The sequence below is a fragment of the Ornithodoros turicata genome, chromosome 3 (assembly GCF_037126465.1).
Source record: "Ornithodoros turicata isolate Travis chromosome 3, ASM3712646v1, whole genome shotgun sequence".
Taxonomy (NCBI): domain Eukaryota; kingdom Metazoa; phylum Arthropoda; class Arachnida; order Ixodida; family Argasidae; genus Ornithodoros; species Ornithodoros turicata.
In genome coordinates, this window is record NC_088203.1 from 97,397,805 (window position 1) to 97,418,256 (window position 20,452).

General features: G+C 43.7%; 1 long non-coding RNA gene across 2 annotated transcripts in view; it reads left to right on the forward strand.

Annotated features, from left to right (window-relative positions):
* The window catches only part of LOC135388947 (uncharacterized), a 311,228-nt gene that overhangs the window by 140,021 nt on the left and 150,755 nt on the right, over positions 1-20,452 (forward strand). The window contains exon 4 of one of the 2 annotated variants that reach the window (XR_010421548.1): positions 1,040-1,186. The exons of the other annotated variant lie outside the window; for it this stretch is intronic. This is a non-coding gene — a long non-coding RNA (uncharacterized LOC135388947). Of the gene's footprint in view, positions 1-1,039; positions 1,187-20,452 lie in introns of those variants that run through there. 2 annotated transcript variants of the gene reach the window in all.

Genomic DNA, 20,452 nt, shown 5'->3' on the forward strand with positions numbered 1-20,452 from the left:
TAGTTTGCTTAGAATACGCTTTGGAGTCTTGGAAATCATGGCTGTCATGGAAAAAAAAAAGATGTACTTCTTGTCCCCGGGTACCTCTAGAATTTCGTCTAATGAGCACTGTGTTGCTATTGAGGTGGGACGTTTTCAGCGACACTGGAAAAACTACAAACATTCACGATCAGTTGGAGGAGGGACAACCATTAGAAGAAGGCGGAGCTGAATTCGAGACGATCAGGTTTAAGCGGGTTTTGAATGATAATAAAGTTCTTGGTTCGCCAGTCAGTGCTTGTGTCTGTGTCTGTCTTTTTAGCTCCCCGGCACTGTGGTTTTAACGCTTTTAATCTTGATTCACGAACTGTTCTGCTACTGCAAAATAGCTTCAGGAAGTAGGACCCACTCAGATAATTACAACCAACTTTGATGACTTTTCTTTGCTCCTGTTTTGTGACATGCATAGTAAGCGCGACGCTAAGGCCGCTTGCTATTCTGTGCACGTGTTCCATTGAAGCCAACAGGAGAAAGCTTACATTAACAGGGCGGAGAACAAAGTTGTCTGCTTTCTCTTTGAATGTCCCGTTGAAACGAAAGGAAAAAGAATATACTGCTCCGGTAGTATGCTACCGGAAACGAAGTTGAGAACGTTTAACAAGAGCACTTGGAGTTGGTTAATTAACTATTCGGGGGAAAATAAATGAAAGGCGAAGCTGTATCTGTTGCTATAAACTAAAACATTGAATAATCATCTGCAAATATTGCTGGGATCGTGAGAGTCAATATTTCATCCTAGCTCATTCTTGGCGCGTTCTGCTGTAGGGGTAAAACTTTGTGGCTCACTGCATATGAAAAGACGTTGCACGGGCTCTGCTAGATGGATCATTTACTCAGCACACCCTTTGTCAACACCCTATCCGTTGTACTTTCTTGCGTCGATGCTTCTAGTGAAGCTTGCATTGCTCCTTTCTCTTAATGGTCCCATGAATATAGGCATAAAATACACGTGATTCCTTTTCTCTTACTAATGCTTTATTTGCAATGTACTTTTCCTCAGCAGGTTTCACAAGCACCTTAACAAAGAAGGAGGCTCTGCATTGTGAGGCAGCAAACAATCGACGTCTGCAATTGCAGTAAAACCTGAGACGCCGTCTGCGCCTGCTTCCTGGTCAGCTTTATGAATAACAACAATAGAATTCCCAAATCCCAGGTACTGATATAAAGTGTGATGACACAACCGCCGAATGGGCTGGCGCCTAATCTGGTCGCTCTACTAGACTTTATTCTCAACCATGAGTCTAATATGTCTAATATGTGCAAACTTTGACGTGGTCGACCGCGCTTCATCACCTGATGGGGCGTGGTCCTTGTCCTTGAAGTTGACTCCCCTTGTACACTCGACATCTGCTCCCCAGCTTGAGTGAGATTAAAGGCCTGTACGGCAAATCTCCCTCACTCATCGACCTCGACTTCAATGGAGCCCCGCTCCCCAGCATCGGCGAACCGTTGGCTTCTAACGCGCGTTCAATATCGCAAAAAAGCGGTATCGCAATCCCAATGCGGTAGCTTTAAATTTTCACGCAGTCCATTCTGAGTATCGGCAATGTCGTATAGCCTAACTTGAGTAGAGTTTCTCACGAATAAAATAATTTCCGTTTCTTTACGCGATCCGAAAGAGTGAACGACAGTGCCCTTCTCGCGCGTCTAATATATTCAAGGGGAAGACACTTACTCAAGCAGAATATTAAGCTCGCACTTCGTGCATTGCCCATGCCAAATCCTGCACACGTTCCTGGACACGTAATGCATATTATATGTCGGAAACTGGGGGAGGGGCGGGAGGAGGAGGATGAATGAACTCGGCGCAGTCAAAAGTGTCTCCTCCAAAGCACAGATCACAATCAAAATGAACGTCGTTTAGTAGTTGCGACAAGGAGTTCTTTCTGAAATCAGTGATCCTGAACATTGCTTCCTGGTGCGCGAAAGCTGCCGTCGAGAAACTAGCTCGTACTTATTTTCCCTGTCCATCTTTCGAATTTTAATTAGCGATGAATTGGCGCCGAATGACGTTTAAAATTGGAAAGGAAAAAACGCTTCAATAAATTTTTGTGGTGATACGAGACCGTCACGGAGAAAGCGCCGTTGCGTCTCTTTTCTCATTCGACCCCTGACAGGAGATCGTGACACGGGTTAGTTAAAGAGGTCTTGTCTACCTGAAGCAATTCGGCAAGTATATTATTAAAAAACTTTTTATGTCGACCCGTTGCCGGAACGCCGTTTCTGTGTAGCCGGGCCTTGCCTCGCAACATATCTCTAGCCATCTCTTCGCCAGGGCGACACTCTACCCCATTGCTAGCGCTAATGTGGCGAAACATGTAACCAACACTAAATACTATGTAGGAAAATATAGTGACGCTCTTCTAGTTCTATATTTCTCTGTATATATAGTGCTTATTTCACACGTATCTATCTGTTGGACTCGTTCTCTCAAGTTCACCTCAAATCTGTATCAAAGTATCAGTGTTTTTTTTATGTTCGTCCTGTCCCTCGAGCGATATTAAGGTATTAAGTATCTCCACCTACCCACCACAATGTTATGAAACTGCACCACAACGTTCGCTATCACTAAGTTACATCCAAACCAAGGACGCGTATGACGGGATATCGAATCATGATCTGTATTCGTTGTGTTCTGTATGCAGACATCAGCATCGTATTTCAACGGGAATTACTTTATTGTGTGCAGAGCATGCAGGAAGCTTCATACAGACGTTGAGAAAGCGAGAGGCAGGTTCGTTGGGGAAGCCACAAACGAGCTCAAGCAGCGGCGGGCCTAGATATAGATAGCTATCTACTTTGGCCCGCCGCTGCTTGAGCTCGCTTGAGCCCAGCAAGAAGCGAGCGGACAAAAATTCGCCGACGTGAGGAAGACGGTACGAACTTATACATATTTTTTTCTGAAAACACTGTACACACTACTCAGTGTAGTGTTTATGGCGCTTTTGTAAGCACATGTGGCTCAACTGTTGCACGGCAGAAAGATGTCTCATTTTTGTCACGCGCTTCTGACAGCAGAAACGAAAATGAGGTAGCAGACGGGGAGAAGGTTTTCGCTTCGTCAGGGCTGAGTAGCCGCGCGTAGGCAATTAGATTGGAAGTGCGCCGTTATTCCTGCCACGTCTCACGTTCCTCACACCGTGATTGAAGTGCGACAGAAGTATACACAATCACGGTTTTATTAGATTCGGGGACGTTAGTAATAGGGAAAGAGATTGCTTCTCGAATTCTCGCATGAGAGGCGAACAAGAATATGAAAGGAGGAGTTGTCCAAGAAGAGGGGATTTTCAGGATAAAGGGCTCTTCGTTCTTGAGTATTCTCAAACCTCTCTCTGATACCTCTTATATGACTGTCTGCACAAAGATTAGTGAAGGAGCCCTCTTTTCCTATATTTCAGCATAATATTCTGTATTTCTGCTGCTTCATCTTCTTTGTTTGTTCATTTGTGTTTGCTTTTGGGAATAGCAAGCCTACATCATGGCTAACCTTTCTCTTCCTTCTTTTTTTCCTTCTATCAATATGAAACGTCTCCCCTTCCGTTCAGTGATGTCTATCGCGAGGCCTCCTCCTGCATAACTTCAGGTGCGTGTTACGTTGTATGGAAGACTCTGAAAACAACAACAAGATACTGACAATGACATAAGGTGTTTCAGCGCGGCGGAAGACCCTGGACACGAACTTAACACTTTGTCGCGTTCGACGCGGTTGCCGAAGTCGATTTTATAGTCCCAGAGAAAATGCACTGCTAGTAGAATCATTACATCGAATTGACAATTGTCTGATACAGTCGGGATGTCCGATCATTTTAGGTTCCCCCACGAAAAAGCATCTGTCATCCCCAGTGCAATTCTTGCTCCAGCTCAGAAATGTGTAGCGTAATTTTGTGCGACTCATGAAAACATGCTGACTAGTTTCGTCTTCTCCGTAGCAGGTCGCACACTGCAGTGACAATGGAATACTGAAGCCCGTTCTTTCCAAGCACACCTTGACCAGAAGCGCTTCAGTATGAAATCTGAAGAAGTTGTTGCTTTCTGAGCCAATCGACATGATTTTGAACCCTTCGAAAGATGTCCGGCTCGGGGCCTGAGAAAATCACCCTACACACGGTGGCGTACGGAACAGCAAACTCAGTACAGTGTTTTTTTTTTACTTTTTCTTCTTCTTCTTCTCGTTGCTGAACCCAGGCACTTCCGCAAGAACCTGGCGATGAGGACGCTGAGAGGTTCGCTAATCTCGCTAATCCCTCTATATATAGAAGCGCAGATTTGTTGTTCTTCTGGGGACGCTCGCCGTATATTGACTGCATACTACAGGAGGGAAGCTGCTCCAGAACTCTGTATTCCTTCACGGACCCGGAAGTCACCTTGGTCGCGAAAACAATAAAAATAATAATTGGCTGTTTACGTCGCGAGACAACTGAGATCATGAGCGACGCCACAGCGGTCTGTCTGTGGGTTGCTTTTGAGCACCTGAGGGTTCTTTAACGTGCGATGAAAGCTCATCACACGGCACCCCGTATTTAACGTTCCTCGCGGAAGACGGCGTGTCTAAGCAACTTGTACACTGCCACCAAGTTGCTGGCGTCCTCGGCCGGGTTTGAATCCGCGATCTCGTGATCAGAAGGCGAACACGCTACCGACTGAGCCACCGAGGCCGGTGGGCCGCGAAAACAAGAAAATGTAAAGGAAACGTTCAACGATTATATAGCTTAATAGCCACATTTATACCAGTCCTAGTCCGCCTTGCGTCAATTAGCGGGAAAGGTTAATGCGTTTTATTCTCTTCCATTGCGACTTCTAAATGAGCATGGAAAGGACGCGGTAGATTCTGCGCGATGTAGTACTAATTGTACCATTTCTACTAAGATTTTCGAGAACATCTGAAGCAGTCTATAGGAACGCGATCAAAGATCACGATGTCAGAGGTGGCTTCCTCGTAGTGAGGGGGTGGGGGGGGGGGGGTAGGGATGGCGTAGGCATTGGAGCGGCCTGCCTGTCCAGATTGGACGGGCACGTTTCTTGGGGAAGGGATAAAAGAGGGTAGGACACAGTGGGAAGGGGTGGGACACAGGGTGGGAAAAGATCGCGGTCTGTTTTGACACATGCGCATGTAGTCATCGTCTGATCCCGCTAAAACATGACCACTCGACACGTCATAGACACATAACACGACGAGCGCTCGAATTGGAAATCTTCAAACTGTCAACATTTATGGTGCAATAATCTGCCGTAGACATATACCACGTCGCCGATCGCGAGTGATTGTCCTCTGAATTTCTATGGAATGCGTTCACAGCAGCTTTGCGCTAAGTTACACTTTTACCTTTAAACTGAAATTTTATCAGAATTTTTTATTCATTAATCAACAATTCAATGTAACATCTTTTTTGATATTCTGTTGCTTCGAAGCTGATCCGGTTCACTTAGTTGAGTGTAGCATAAACTTCCATCTTGCCCGATTGTCTTGGGTGGTGGTGTGTTATTGTTGACAGTTCAAATGTGTAGCCCACGGTAATAACGTACGCCAACAACCAATCAACGTTAGCGTTAACAACCAATAATCCACAATAGCATTATCATATACCAGAAATGTTATTGTACCGCCTGAAAAGCGCTTTATAAAAGAAAAGATGGAAAAGAAAAGGAAAAAAAAAATAATGTCGGTGATGCTTCATAACTCTTTCGGAAGACATTAAACTGACATCTCCTGCTTTTGAAGAGAGAGAGGCAGTGAGAAAAAAAATAATGTCTGATGTCAGAAAGACCGTTGCCGCATAGCTGAAAGTCGGATGAATGATTTCATATGAAAACTAAAGACAGGTTGGTCTCGCGTTGCCGAAAGTGCTATTGATCACAACCCTCCCCGTCTAACTATGCTGGACTAGCTCTAAAGAAACAAACGGTGCATGAGGACGTTAGAAAAAAACAGGCATCCTTTACTTTAAGCTTCAACGAACATCCTTGCTGTCGAAAAGTTTTGACACCTTCAAGGATCGAGGACATATGACTTATGTCGTCTGAGACGGTTGGAGCAGTAAATAGGAAGGCAGAAAGCGTTTGTAGCCCACGCGGCGTGTGTCCTAGTATTGTGTCACACCGTTATGCCTTGTGAGCTCGATCTTATGACAGGGAGTACGTAACCAACGTGTGTGCCATAAATTCTCCGCGTAGCACTTGTTACTGGGCTTGTACTCTTAAAATGCGGCTTGCAGTACTCGGGCAGTACGCTTTGCGGTGCTGTTTCCCGGGAAGATTTTTTTCCTAAAAATGCGGCTCTCGTGAGTTTTTTCCTTTCGTTTTTCTTTCAGGTGGAAACCATCACGATATTTCTGTCTATGCCCTGAACGAGTGTCCTTGGGGTGCGACTATCATGTCAGTGCGCCCAGCTTTCTGGAGATAAGATACTTTAAAACAAGCCGCTATCAAGGACACGTCGTAAAAAAAAAATTGGAAAGAACTAAAAGAACAGCGCAGTGTTCTGTAATTGGTCCATGGGAAGAGGCTTGCGTACATAAACGAGAAACTACGGCAAGCAGCTTACAAGAGCGTAAAGGGTGTCCCAGAAAACGTGTCATTGAATTCTAATAAAAAAAACTACGTCACCTAGAATCAGGCGGTCAACAGCATTTGTTTTTATTAGGTTTTTGCCACCTCCTAATGTGAATGTCGTGTACTCCAAGTTTAATTATGTAAATATTTGCGAACTGAACTCGGAAATTTGCCAAGTAAAGGTCACTTTTTTACCCCACCAATATAAAGAGCGTGCCAAATTCACTCAAATCCATGATAATTCACAGTGATATTCACGAGCTATCCCATAGGAAAAAATAGCCGAATATCATGATTTTCGGGGCACCGGACCATAGCGCGCGATGACGTTTTGAGCGCAATCGCTCTCAGTGCGACGAAAGGTGGTTCCGAAGCCAGCCCACAGAGTGATAGTAGAAAAAGTAACTCTTCCTAAAATTTGGAGAGGGAAAGCATTATCCCAGCGAAAGTCGAACGTGATAAGCCGTGCCTGTTTTATCTCTTTCTGCGACGTCGGGGAGGGCTGGGTTTCCAACCTCCTTTCGTCGGACTGACAAAGATTGTGCTGAAAAATTCATCGTGCGCTATTCTGTGCGACCTCCGTAGAGCATGATGTTCGGCTACTTTTTCCGTTGGGATAACTCCTGAATATCTCTGTCAATTATCATTAATTTCACTAAATTAGACACGCTCTTCACATTGGCGGGGTAAAAAAGTTACCTTTACTAGGCAAATTTCCGACTTAAGCTCGAAAAATTTACATAATTAAACTTACGTTACAGGACATTCACATGAGGAGGTGGCAAAAACCCAGTAAGAACAAATACCATTGACCACATGACTCTAGGTGGTGTAGTTTTTTTTATTATAATTCAATGACACGTTTTCTGGGACACCCTGTATAAAGGTCGGCCCGGGACGCACATTCCCCCAGATGGTTAGTCGTAACGATGCACATGTCTGCGAGGTCGGGGTGTACACCATTAAAAATATATGATTGAAAGACACAAGCTTAAAATTCCAGCCACCAAAATGCATCCGCTGAAATAAACCGCTGTGAATGAACCTCTCACATTGGGGGTGAAGGAAACACGCGTCTCCGAAGATGCGCTATAAAGAAGGAGAAGAAGAAGAAAAAAAGGTGTTCGTTCACGATTTTTTTGCGGACGATCTATCGAACGGATTTTTGTTCTGAAAACGGCTACAATATCAGGTGACCGAAGGGAACAGATAGTCTCATTAGGACGACTTCGTAGCTTTTATAATTAAAAAGTTAATTAATGACTTTTAGATAATTAGTCATTCGACGGTTGAGCAACGGATGGCCAAGAACGTCCGCCGGTCCATAGATGACAGAAGTGAAAACAGGATGTCTATAGCCCTTATAATCTTTTTATTAAAAATCTGTATAAAAAAAAGATACCGTGTACAGCTCACGTTGCCATGTGCAACTTCGAGAGAGGCGATAGGTGGCATAGTGTATACACAACGTGCAGAATCTCTCTACGTGCAGGTTCACTTTACGATCTGACTCTTATTAGGAATTCATTATTGACTTCAAGTTAAAACTATCACTGGTAATGGTAGTGGTGATGGAGTTAACACCCTCTTCGTAGTTGGCCACGAGGTTCTGGGCATACAGCGTCACGGCTATAGCCTGCAGATGAGAGGAGGTGAGGGTAAGGAGGAGATTACGACCAATCCATGTCTGACCGGTACTCCAAATCTTAGCTTAAGCTAGTTAAAGCTTATAAAGGCCCATAGACTAGTAGGCTTCCTTCGTGAAAGTTGGTTAACCTGGAGAGCTCTATTTGATGTGCTATATCAAATACCGATCTCCGGGTGTATGTCGTCGTTGCTTCTAAACAATCTATATACGACCTCTCTCCGACAGGTGGTCGACTGGCGAGCAACGAGGAGGGGGGGGGGGGGTAGCTGTATTGAATTCGCCGAAGCGTGCTAGGTGTCGTGAGGTTATTGCGTGTCACACACACGCGCACAAGTGCGAACGGCACGAAAAAGAAAATAAACGGGGCGTGAGGGAATATTAGACCCTGCGTTCCTCAGGGATCGCTTTGCTCCGTTCCTAGGACTTATCTTACTCTGTATTATGAAAGAGCTGAAAAACAGTCGAGAAGTTTATATGGCTTTCGTCGACCGGTACGTTTTGGAAGGTCGTTGCTCCAGCTCCAGTCGACTACCGCGTGCGAGCAGACTGCTTAACTAGACCGAAAATAGACAGGAACAAGTCTGTTGCTACAGCAGAGATCTGGTTAAGTCCCAGGATTCCCAGAGCGACACGAAGGATATGCTACGCATCAGTGGCTTAATCTTCATTGGTTCTTCCTCGCTTCTTTGCTTTTTTTTTCTGTTTCACTTGCGTCTGTAGCTCTGTGCGTGGAATTTCTATTTCAGGAACGATAGGTTAATCGTCAACGATGACCACGGTAGAATTGGTAACATTCAGGGACAACAAAAGAAGAAAAACGAACGCATATTCGCGCAACAAGAGGCACAAAACAATAGAAACAACAACTTTATCTTGATGGTACCATTCTTGAGTTCCTTCAGCTTGAGGAAGTGGTAGGGAGAGGAACACAAAAGACAAGTAGACAAACTTGTTCCTGTTTGTCTAACACCTCCTCTAACACCTCCTCAAGCTCAACGACATGATACCATCAACATCGTTACGCCAGCTTGCTTGCGTTATAATGCTTTGTTCAACTTTATTTAATGATGGTGAATGGGGAGTTTTTTTCGCCAGCAGCGCTACTACCCCATTTCGCGGGGGATTCGCTACCACCGAATCTATCTGAAATAAAACTGTAATGTACACAAGCTTTACTGTACACGTGCAAAACCTGCATTTTGTTGCAGATACGCATCAGGTGTAGAAGCTAGCGGTAATACCACACCTTTCGTCGAAGTATCAGAGACACGTCTGTACTCGATCTCGTGATAACCAGGAAGTGAACGAAAAGCGAGCTTCTCCCGCCCCCTGGTCCTAACTTTATTTTTCTCGTCTAAACATGTACCGAAGAAGAAAATACACAGTAAATGTTATACACAGAAGACATATCAACGCGCAAAGTAATATTTCAACACATTTCAAGTTCTGCACAACAGCTTGTGAACAGTAAAGTTTCAAAGAGCGCTTCAATGACGTATCATGAATTTCAAGCGCTACAACAAAAGAGGTACTGAGATTCACAGCTCATTTTCGTAAGGGTGTACTGTCTCTTTGCCAAACAAGCCGGCTGCGATGCTTCAGGGAGCAAAGATGAGATGGGAAGCCTTCGAACATCCGTAGCGTGGCACCTTCAGCGAAGCATTGGCTTCGCAAGTACCTTGCAGCCCTTTTTCACCATCGATGACGCAAGTTCACTAGGGTCAAAGCGATTCTTACAAACACACATGTAAGGCGAGACGAAAGAAAATCGTCCAGCTTACAGTTGGGAATTGGCGCATTTCCACTTTTCGCAGCAGGTACAATGCGGTGATATACCCTCCCACGAAAAAAAAAAAAAAAAAAGGAAAGGAAGAAATGTTAATGACCTTAATTTACCTGTTCACCACCATGCACACGTACTTTCTCCCCAACAAGACGACCAAGTACCTGATAACTGTTAATTAACTATTTAATTTGAGAATTTTGGGCAGAACAAAGGTAGCAGAATGGGAGTGTTCAGTGTCAAGCCAAAACCAAAACCATGAGTCTCAGGAACGGCAGAGCCGTAGCCGCTCTGAGGTACGGATGAGACTTACCGGGGCTACGAGGTGGTGGTGGGTGGTGGTGATGTTGAAAGGGCTTGCCGTTGTCGGCCTCACGTATGTGGGCAACGTCACGACTGACGCCCTGGGGAAATGTGCGTCCTGGGCCGACTTCTAGGGGAACGAGACGGTTGCTCTAGCCAGCAGGTCATCCAATCATTCCTGTCGCCCCAGAGCTCATGGCATTCTGGCGTAGAATCAGCGCTGTCCTCCCTATCGAAGCGGTTTCTCAGTTCATTTGCATAACACAATACTACATTGGGGGGAGGGGGGATATATTTATTAGACGAAAGGGAAAAAAACGAGGAAAGGCCAACCAAACGGGACGTCGGCTGGCTATTCTGCAAAGAAAATAAATGCAAGAATAAAATAAATAAAATTCACTGACATTCTGCCCCGTACTTCTCTAGTTAACGAGGTAATAAATGAATCTTAGGTAATGAACCATCTCGTAGCTGTACATACTCTGTTCCAGAGGATATCTGCGTGACCGTACACTTCAACTGCAAAACAAGATTTATGATTTCTTTAATGATAGAAGGTTGTATAGGATAAAACAGACGCCCGGTTGAAATGTACAGTCATAAGAAATTTATCGTTGAACGCTGCCGTGCCGCAAGGAGAATACAACGTCCCGACGTTAGTAGAAAAAATCACTATAGGATACTTCTAATGAGATAATTGCGTAACTAATCATAGATGTATTGACGCCTGTACAAGACGAGTACTCTGGGAAGCGCAGCCAATATAGACAAAAGAAACCATCGACCACGTGATTTATGTTCAGTCGTGTTTTTATTGCTCGACTAGTGACAACGTACGCATAGATGCAATGGTTATGTACAAAGAGGGATGGCAAATAGGAAGACAACTGGTAAAAACAAGCACTGACATGTACAAATGACGAACAACGTAGCATCAGGGACAGTGTCCGTTGGCTTAATACCCAACCTGCATCAGCCGAAGATGTCTGCGACGATGTCATTCGGCAATAACCAACGAGCATCCGGGAAGTCTGCAAACGGACAGGCTACACCGGCAGCTGTATCGAGAACGAATTTCTCTTGTGCGGCTTCAATTGGACAAGAAGCTGGCCGCTGTTCTTCCGGTGGTGTGGAAACCGCAGGAGGAGGGTTCGGTGACCCTGCAACTTGATCAGCGTCTGGTATAGGCCTTGACAGCACTCGAACTGGCGCAAAAACGGGAGCGATGTCCGAAGGTTCAGCAACGTTGCCCCTCCTGCCCAAAATTGGACGCCCACGACACCGGGCTGCTCGCATAGCTTCAACGCCTGGGCTGAAAAACCTACACTTCTTGCACACCGACGTCAGGCATTGACGAATGCTACGGTATAGGGTCTCTATCATCACCAAAACCGTCCGGTCAGATGTACGCAGGCAGTGGGCACAAATGCAGTCAGCAACAGCCTTGCAGGCGCTCCAGAACACAGTGGACCTCCGTAAGACGTCCAGGGCCTCAGCAAAGAACGATGGCAAACAGTCTTCGAATGTCCGTGTGTCCCTCACAGAACACCTCTGTTCGTGAACATTCAGGAAGAAGTCGAAAATTTTCTTGAACACACTCATAACAACCTCTCTCTTGGACAGCGTGTCAATTCTGGCGTGGCAGCTTCTCAGGAACTGAGTGATGTCAGCAATAACATCGTTAAGCAGGTAACGTTGAACCTTTGGGACAATCCGAAATTCGCATGGCTGAGGAGGACGGAATGGCGCGTCGGCTGTGGGACTGTTGTAACCAGACGATGAACTGTCGTCGGGGAACGGCGATGTCGCATATCCTGGCGTCAGAGAGCGACCGTCGGAAAGGTAGCTTTCGTGAACTTCGTAGGTAGAGCACCAACCCCAGCCGTCAACATGGGCGACTTGGGAACCCAGGCGTGGTGCTGTACGCAATGCACGTGAGATTGGATCCTGCAATGAAGCAATGAAATCGTGAGGGTCATATGTCTGAGACGTCCATTACAGAAAATAACAAAACAGAAACGACAATGACATGAGGCGTTTTACCACAACGGACATAAGCATTTTTGCGACAGTTCGGAACAACCAACGAAATTCTAACACGGTAGCAAGCAATGCAGTGATATACAGATAGGAATCAACGTTTACATGTTTACATAGGTACATGAGAACGTAATACGAGTATCAACAACGTCTGACAGCCGATGATTCATAAATTAAGAAAAAGCAAATGAAATAGAACAAATTTAGCCGAAGAACATCGCTTAAAATCAAGCGGAAATGTCAAGACTTTCCAAAGTCACAACCCTATAACAGTTAGAAGAAAGAACTTACGGCTGCCATGCTGTATCTCCAATGAGGCCAGGTACTCGCTGTGAATACTTCCAGAGCTGGTGGTGAACTGCACTCGTGTCAATCACTAACCGGCTTTTAAAGCTTCAACTGGACTACAGATACGTCGCATATTTTGGCACTTGACCAATCATGCTCCAGGGCAATGATGGTTCCCTCACCTCTTGCAGCCAGGTATGGTCTCAGCCTCCTATGAGTCATCAGGGGGTCACACAGGTATGCCTTCCATTGTGAGGACTCTAAGTTGCTCTTGCTTTTGGAAACACACGTTTCCAGTTATACTTTTCGATGAATATTCAAGAATGCAGTATGGCAATATTACAGGAACGTGAAACAAGGCACGTCAGTAAATTAAGAATGAGCAGACGCGTTGTCAGTACAAACAACTGGAGTACAACTCCCCCATTCCAGCACGTTAGTACAATTATAGCGCACATGCCTCACATTCCTTTCTACTTTTTGTGATTGACTTTTTATCATAAGGAATAAATAAATAAATAAAATAACATACCGTTTCCATTGACTTTGAAAACATAGTCGGTGCTACAAAAGTTTTTTTTTTTAATTCGTTGCGTACTTCTATTGATCTGAGCTCACGCATACGTACATACAGGGTGTTTCACCGAAAGTGACAAAAAATTCTAACTCGCGATGTACTCGCCGGAGGATTGTGGCACTTTCGGCAATTACCTTCTGGAAACTTTTACCACCATTGAGGAAGGCTTCGGGTAATTTTCAATTGCGGGAAATTTATTTTTTCAATTGAACTTTGAAAATTGCCAAGCGAACCTCGCTCTTTTTACAGGAATATGAACTCCTCTACGGATAACCACAGACCCAACATAAACTATGCACAGTATCGCAACAGAAATAGTCGAAAAAAAAACACAGTAAAAATTACGCTTTAGCCTCGCCTGCTTGATTTTCGCAAAGAAACGCGCGCGACATTTGCGTCAAAAGGAGGAAGTGTCCTCGCCTTCATTTGTTTTGCCTTCTCAAGGAAGTGGCACCTGGGCAGAGTTTTACTGGGCAGAGTTTTAGAGTTTTATAGAAAGTTTGAATATCTAATATAAACATTAGGTTTACAAACAACACAAACGTTTGCACTATACTTGGCATAATATTTTCTCTTGCGTCTTGTCGACAGGACATGCAGTTTGTTTCTAACAACAGTCGTCTATGTTCGTCAGCTTTATGAATATTTAAAACTTGGGTCACACGGTACGTAAACCATTTAATGTACCTAAACACCTAGACCACAGAGACGTAAATACGTAGACATAGATAACGGAGGAACCTTTATAATCTTGTGTTCGGAGGAAAGCTAGATATTTCACATTGTTTGGATTTTGGGCAGCAACAAAACCTCGACACAAAACCAGCGGAATGTGGGGACCGGGAAGCAATCAGTGTGGGTGGCACTGTTTGTGGGTCATCAGCCACTCAGCTAAGGAGACAAGGTAGAAGATACCGGCTGCGTTCGGTGCGTTCAACTGTGCTGAAAGAATGTGCTTTCAATGGTAATCTCCCCATTCAGACGCGGATGGTGTCGACGACCATGTACCCTGCTGCACAGTAGATAACCCACTATTACGTCATGTCGCGTCATGGCCACCTGTCACCCACATGCTATTGGATGCTGGGAAGGAAGCATAATATGGCCGTGCTGAATTTTTCCAAATGAGCTGAAGGATTTTAGGAACATAATTTTGAGTTCAAATAAAATGAGTCCAGTAAGTGTATTAGATCTGTCTATTAAATATTGCTTTATACGTGCTTTGATTAGCTCACACGTGAACTATGGTGCTCACAGCTTGTTGCAGCAACAATTCGGAAAATATGGCCGCTGAGTTGACTCTTGTGCCATAGAAGAAAAATGAATGCTATTACGGTCAACAACGACAATCACACACACACACAAAAATAATAGTAATAATAATAAAAAAAGAACACGCGAAGCCGTTTTCATGGTGGTCACCACGTTGTAGGACGAGTGTTTCTTCCAATTGGACGCCACATCAACGATAGTAGAATAATATATAATTCATTATAGCTAAAATAAATTTCCTTGCAGTGTTTCAACAATGCTTGAAAGTTAACCTAGGCTCTTAACAAAGTGAGTGGTCACTTGTGGTCTGATGTAGTTACGCAAGCATCCCCTTCCCCCTTGTATCGCTGTGAGGGAAGACAATGCCGTCGATGTTTGAAAGAGAAACTGTTATTCGTTCTTTTCAAAATTATCGGCGGCTTCCACCATCAGGCTTCTGCTTTATCATCGCCGAATAGGTGCATTTTCCACTCATCCACTAGAAGAAGTATGTTCGATTGGAATTGAAGAGAAACGAAAATTTAGAGGCAGTATGTTAGCACAGGAGCTTTCCAGGTTGTCTTGTAATACAGTTTGCAGTAGGTTTTAAAATACGTTGCAGTATCATGACTGAGAAATCCGTATAATGTCTAGATGGCGTGTATGCAGGCCAGCTGGCGGATGAACTGCAAGACAGGTATATCGAAAACAGCTACGGCACCTGCATAGGGCACAGTCATGGAATTATGAATTTTGTTGGTTGATTCTTTTTTTTCGACCATCGTGTTACGTATTCTGCCATACGTAAAGCAACTTGTTTTATGCCCCTCAATCAGAGTTGTACACGTTACTCGAAAAAAGTAATTGATTACAGTTACTGTTACTACTGCGCGAAAAGTATTTCTTTCCCGTTACAAATTACTTAATCAAAAACGTAATACGTTACCGATTAAAAATGTAACGCGTTACTTTTCCCGTTACTTTTAAATTGTGGGCCATAGCAAAGCCAACAAGCCTGCAGTGTTCAAACATGCAGCTCTTGTTGCAAATTCTAATGAGACACCAACATACATGATAAGTGAAATTCACAAATATATTTGAAAGCAACATACAAAACACATACACGCGTTTATTACAGATTTATATACACATTTAAAACAACAACGAAACATCCGCTTCGTTTTGTTACGGTTGTTATGTTCAGCCCGCACAATTTATCAATACAGTCACCTATTTTACTGTTGCTCCAGCAGGTCGCGGTTTTAAGGGATTATCATATTACTGTGGTGTGCATGGAACAGGTGTGGAGTAGAGACGGCCGTCACAGTGACCTCTGCGTCATTGCTTCAGTCGAACTCGTGGTGGAGCAGAAGAACAGATTGCCTTGCTGAAAACGGTTTCTATTGTTGACAGAAGGTTAAAAAAGTAATCGATTACTCAGTAATTGATTACTGAAAATTGTAATCAGATTAATTGGAAAATTACTTGCTCACAAAATGAATTGATTACGTTAAAAATTACGGAGAAAAGTAATTGATTACTAGTAACGCATTTACTAGTAACGCGTTACGTACAACTCTGCCCTCAATCGATCAAAGCTCCAAGGTTTACTTTATTTTTATAATTTACTAACTAACTAGTGATTACATACGCGATCCTTACTCACCTTTGCTTCTCATTGGAATATATTTTATTGAGTGCGCCATTTTAGAAAGCTTTGCTGCATGGCTCACGTGACCTTCGGCAACAGCCAGTCGTCACGGAGCAACGTGGGGGAATATATGTTTATTATTAAAAAGGTGGGAAAGGTTAGCCTGCGCTACGGCGGCTTGCTACTAAAAAAAAACAAAAAACAAACAAAGAAAAACATCAACAACGGAATTGGTCACAGACCCGCAGGAACCGAACCACACAGTACATAAACAATTTAGTGTACGTAAACACCTAGACAGCAAAGACGTAAACACGTCGCGGTAGACAACGGAGGGTCCTTTACTATCTTGTATTCTGAAGAAAGTTAGATATTTCACATTGTTTGGATTTTGGGCACCAAGAAAACCTCAACACAAAACCCGTGGAATGTGGCAAGAGGAAGTCATCGGTGTCGGTGGCGGAGTTTGTGGGTCATCAGTCACTCAGCTCAGGAGAAAAGGTAGAAGAATAGAAAGGGATTAAGATAACACGCTGCGGTCGGTGCCACCAACTGTACTGAGAGAATGTGCTTTCACTCGTGCTTTCCCCCGTCAGAGACAGATGGTGTCGCAGTGTCGAAGACCCTGTACCCTGCTGAACAGTAGATAACCCACTATTTCTTTCAACTTCTTTTCTTTCATGTTTTATTTTTTAATGTTTATTTTGAGTTTCTTTTCCTTTTAATTTTTTTTGCAGAATAGCAAGCCGGTTTCGACCTAGCTGACATCTTCGCTTCTCTATCCCCCCCCCCATAAACATATACCCCCCCAACACACACACACACACACACACACTATTACGTCATGTTGCGTCATGACCGCCTGTTACCCAGATGCTCTTGGCTGCCGGGAAGCATTCGTAATATGGCCGCGTCGAATTTTGCTAAATGAACTGATTTTAAGAAAATTTGGAGCTGAAATAAGATGGGTCTAGATATATTATATCGATATATATATATATATATATATTATATAGATATTATTATATGATATATTTGTCTATGAAATATTGTTGGTTATACGTGAACCAGAGTGCTCTCTCTTATTACACACAGCAACAGTTCGGAAAATATGACAGCTCGTTGACTAGAAGTAAAGGTTATGACGTCAGCGGATATCGCTTTGATGGCTTTCGTCTATTTTCTTAGGATAGGACAATCCCAGTTTAATTAGCTCTAGACAAGTCGCATAATAGCCGCAGGCTTCATGGCCCTGAGGGTATGGAAATAAATAAAGAAATAGGTTATCTTTAAATTTCCTGTAAAAATTCGCTTACGCTGCCAATGTAAAATCACTTGGAGGCACGGACCTCTCTGTGATCGAAGTTGTTCCAATAGATAACAGAAAAGAAGCCGTGTTGTTGATCAATTCCACTGCTGCAGAAATGGAACAAAGACAGTGTCAAGAGTGTGGAGAGATAAAAGAAAAATGGGTACATTACAGAAACCTTTGGCGTCGGTGACGTCATCTTTTAAGTCAGCAACCGGCTGAGTAAGAAGAAAGTTTAATGCATTGATACGAGATTAGAATAATGCCAAGCATTCCAGTTAGCTACCTGAAGTATGTGCATTGTTCGTACCCAAGATTGAGTAGATATCCCAGGAAGGCAGAAAGTTTACTGAACGGGCAGACAAAAATTACATAAAGTAAGATGAATGCCTTGCTTATGGTCGAATACTCGGGCATTAAAATCCAGTTACGAATTATCGGCCGCGAATTCACATAAAATATTTCGCACGGTCGAATAGGTCGTCAAAACGAACCTTGTGGCAGCGTGTACCTAACCTTTGTATGAGCCCCGACTAGGGAGCTGCTTAAGATGCTAAAATATGTTTTTCAGTTCAATACGGTTACGTGGCTCCTTAAAGTGTTTAAGTTGCAGGGAAGCCTGAATGCACTGATACTAAAATGTAATCAAGTTAAAGCTATATGTTATGCGTACGTACTCGTCAAGACGACGTCAAGTCGTACGCGTTTAAAGTTGCCGCACATTACAGACACTCTCACAACATCATGAAATGTATAGTTTTTCGTACCAGAAGTTGACAAAACAAGAGGATCTATGCGTGAATGTTTGCGGAGGATGCAACTTACATGTGGAAAGGGGGAATCTCTTTATTTTACAAGAAAAGTGGAAAGCCGAATACCTGAAAGAAACGCAGAACAGAAAGCACAGCGAACACTAATGACCAGAATTCAGGGACACGACACAGAAAGCCGGCTTCGCGGGATAACAGACAACCATGCAAGAAAGCCGACTTGACAGATTTGCACGAGGATATGGGAGGAGGAAAATTCGGGGAGGGACGAGGAGGAGAGATAAGAAAGAGAACTTTTAACGTCATCTGCACGGCAATAACACTGTGGGCACGCGGGGCACGCACGAGAGCTCGTGCTTAGGTAAAAAAAACGCAACGCGTGGCTCAGAATTGAAATATGCATCAAGCCTTTTCTGTTGGTTGAATGTCGTTGCGAAATCAAAAATCGCGCTATAGAAGCTCGTGAAGCGAAATGATTGGTCCGCGTGAGAAAGGCATGATCTTAATATTAATAATTGGTGGCGCCGACTATGATCATGAGCGACGCCACGGTAGATACATTGGTCTACTTGTGAACAATTTCATGATGCAAAGGCAGCTATGGCCTTAGTGTAACCTTTAGCGGAAATTAATATGAGCGATGTACTCGAGAATATTTTCTATTGCAACTAAGAAAGAGTAGACAGGGACGTCCAGAGATCGCTATTGCAGGCCTGCTCTTCGTCAATCAGTACCAATGTAGTACCAATGCGCTAGCTGCTGGGCTGTCGCCGACACACAGGAGCTGCAACTACGCAAGTTAAGCTAGTTAACGAAAGAGTCATATTGGCGAATGTTCAGCCGTTCTGCTTCTACAGAGACAGGCATGAACTAATTCTATACTGTGCTATCTTATCGAAACTACTAAATTACGTCGCGCCTACGGTAGTGATCTGCAGGCAGGTAAAGCCAATTTTATGAGCAAGTGTACCTGAATTCTAAGAAATGAAATAAAAAATACTATATGATATGGGTATTTAAAAAAAAGCACCACACCAAGGATTGAACCTAAGAACGCAAATCCGTAACGCGCTCACTATACCACGAGACCAGCAACGCAACAACACAGCGCGAAGAATTTGGTTAGAAATACTCTGAAAGCCATCGTAGGCCTATCGCGTACTTTTTTCGTCGTGGGAAAAAAATTAGGACCTCCTGCAACTGCGCGTAAAGTTGCAGAGCGCACAAGATAGGCCAGTCTTTCATGTCCAATGTGGACACTTTTTGGGGAAGCCCTAGTTTTGACGTAATTAAAGGATTAAGACACGCCAATGTATTCTGCCATGAAGCCAACACGGCGAAAATAAGTCTCTCAGGAAAAAAAGTGTGACGGTCTCATGCTACCAATCCACTTGTGGACAATCGAAGAACCTTCTGCCGTCACGCCTAGATGTGGACACTTTTTCCAAACCCTCAGTACTAATGGATATTTTACGGAAAGCAGACGGAATGTATAGCTTCAATGGAGGGCATCGAGTTCGCAGGTTAAGCCAACTTTAAGAGTAGATGTCCCGCAATTCTGGGAATTGGCAGAATTTGTGTCAAAAGCTACGTTTATCAAAACAGGATTTAGAAGTTGAAATTATTGGTAGGTGAGATGAGCATCCACGTGCACAGTTCACACCCTATATTGGGGAATTACGTTTCAAATTAATTCCAAATTATGTACAAAATCAGCAGTGTACAACAAAAAACGAAAACCTGAACTCAGTAGAAAAGTCACAGACTTTGAAAAGAGAAATACTGCAGACAGAAATTTAAATCAAACTCGTATAAACCACTGCGGAAATGTAACAGTCTCTCGAGTACGGATTGTTGGCAACATGTAGTAATAAAATTAGAGCTGTAGTTACTCCCTTCAGAAAGTGTTCAGGTAATTAATTACTCGAAAAGTAATTATTTACTGTGAATTAATTACATATCATTAATTGCTTCACAGCTCTGATCCGGCCCGTCGTTTCAAGCACGTATCACTTCAGAACGGCGCGGACGAATGCTCACCTCATTTGCGACTGCACAACTCAGCAAGGCTACTCGGATTATGCGTTAATCTAGTCCAGTATCTAGTAATCTAATATTACCATAGTATTAGGCTGCGTGTTACTGTCGTCCTCGAACAGCGGATGCACAGTACTTCAAGGAAATTAAATATAGTAGCGCTGTTCTCTCTCTCAGCAGCTTAGCTGTTCTTAGCAGCAACAGGGC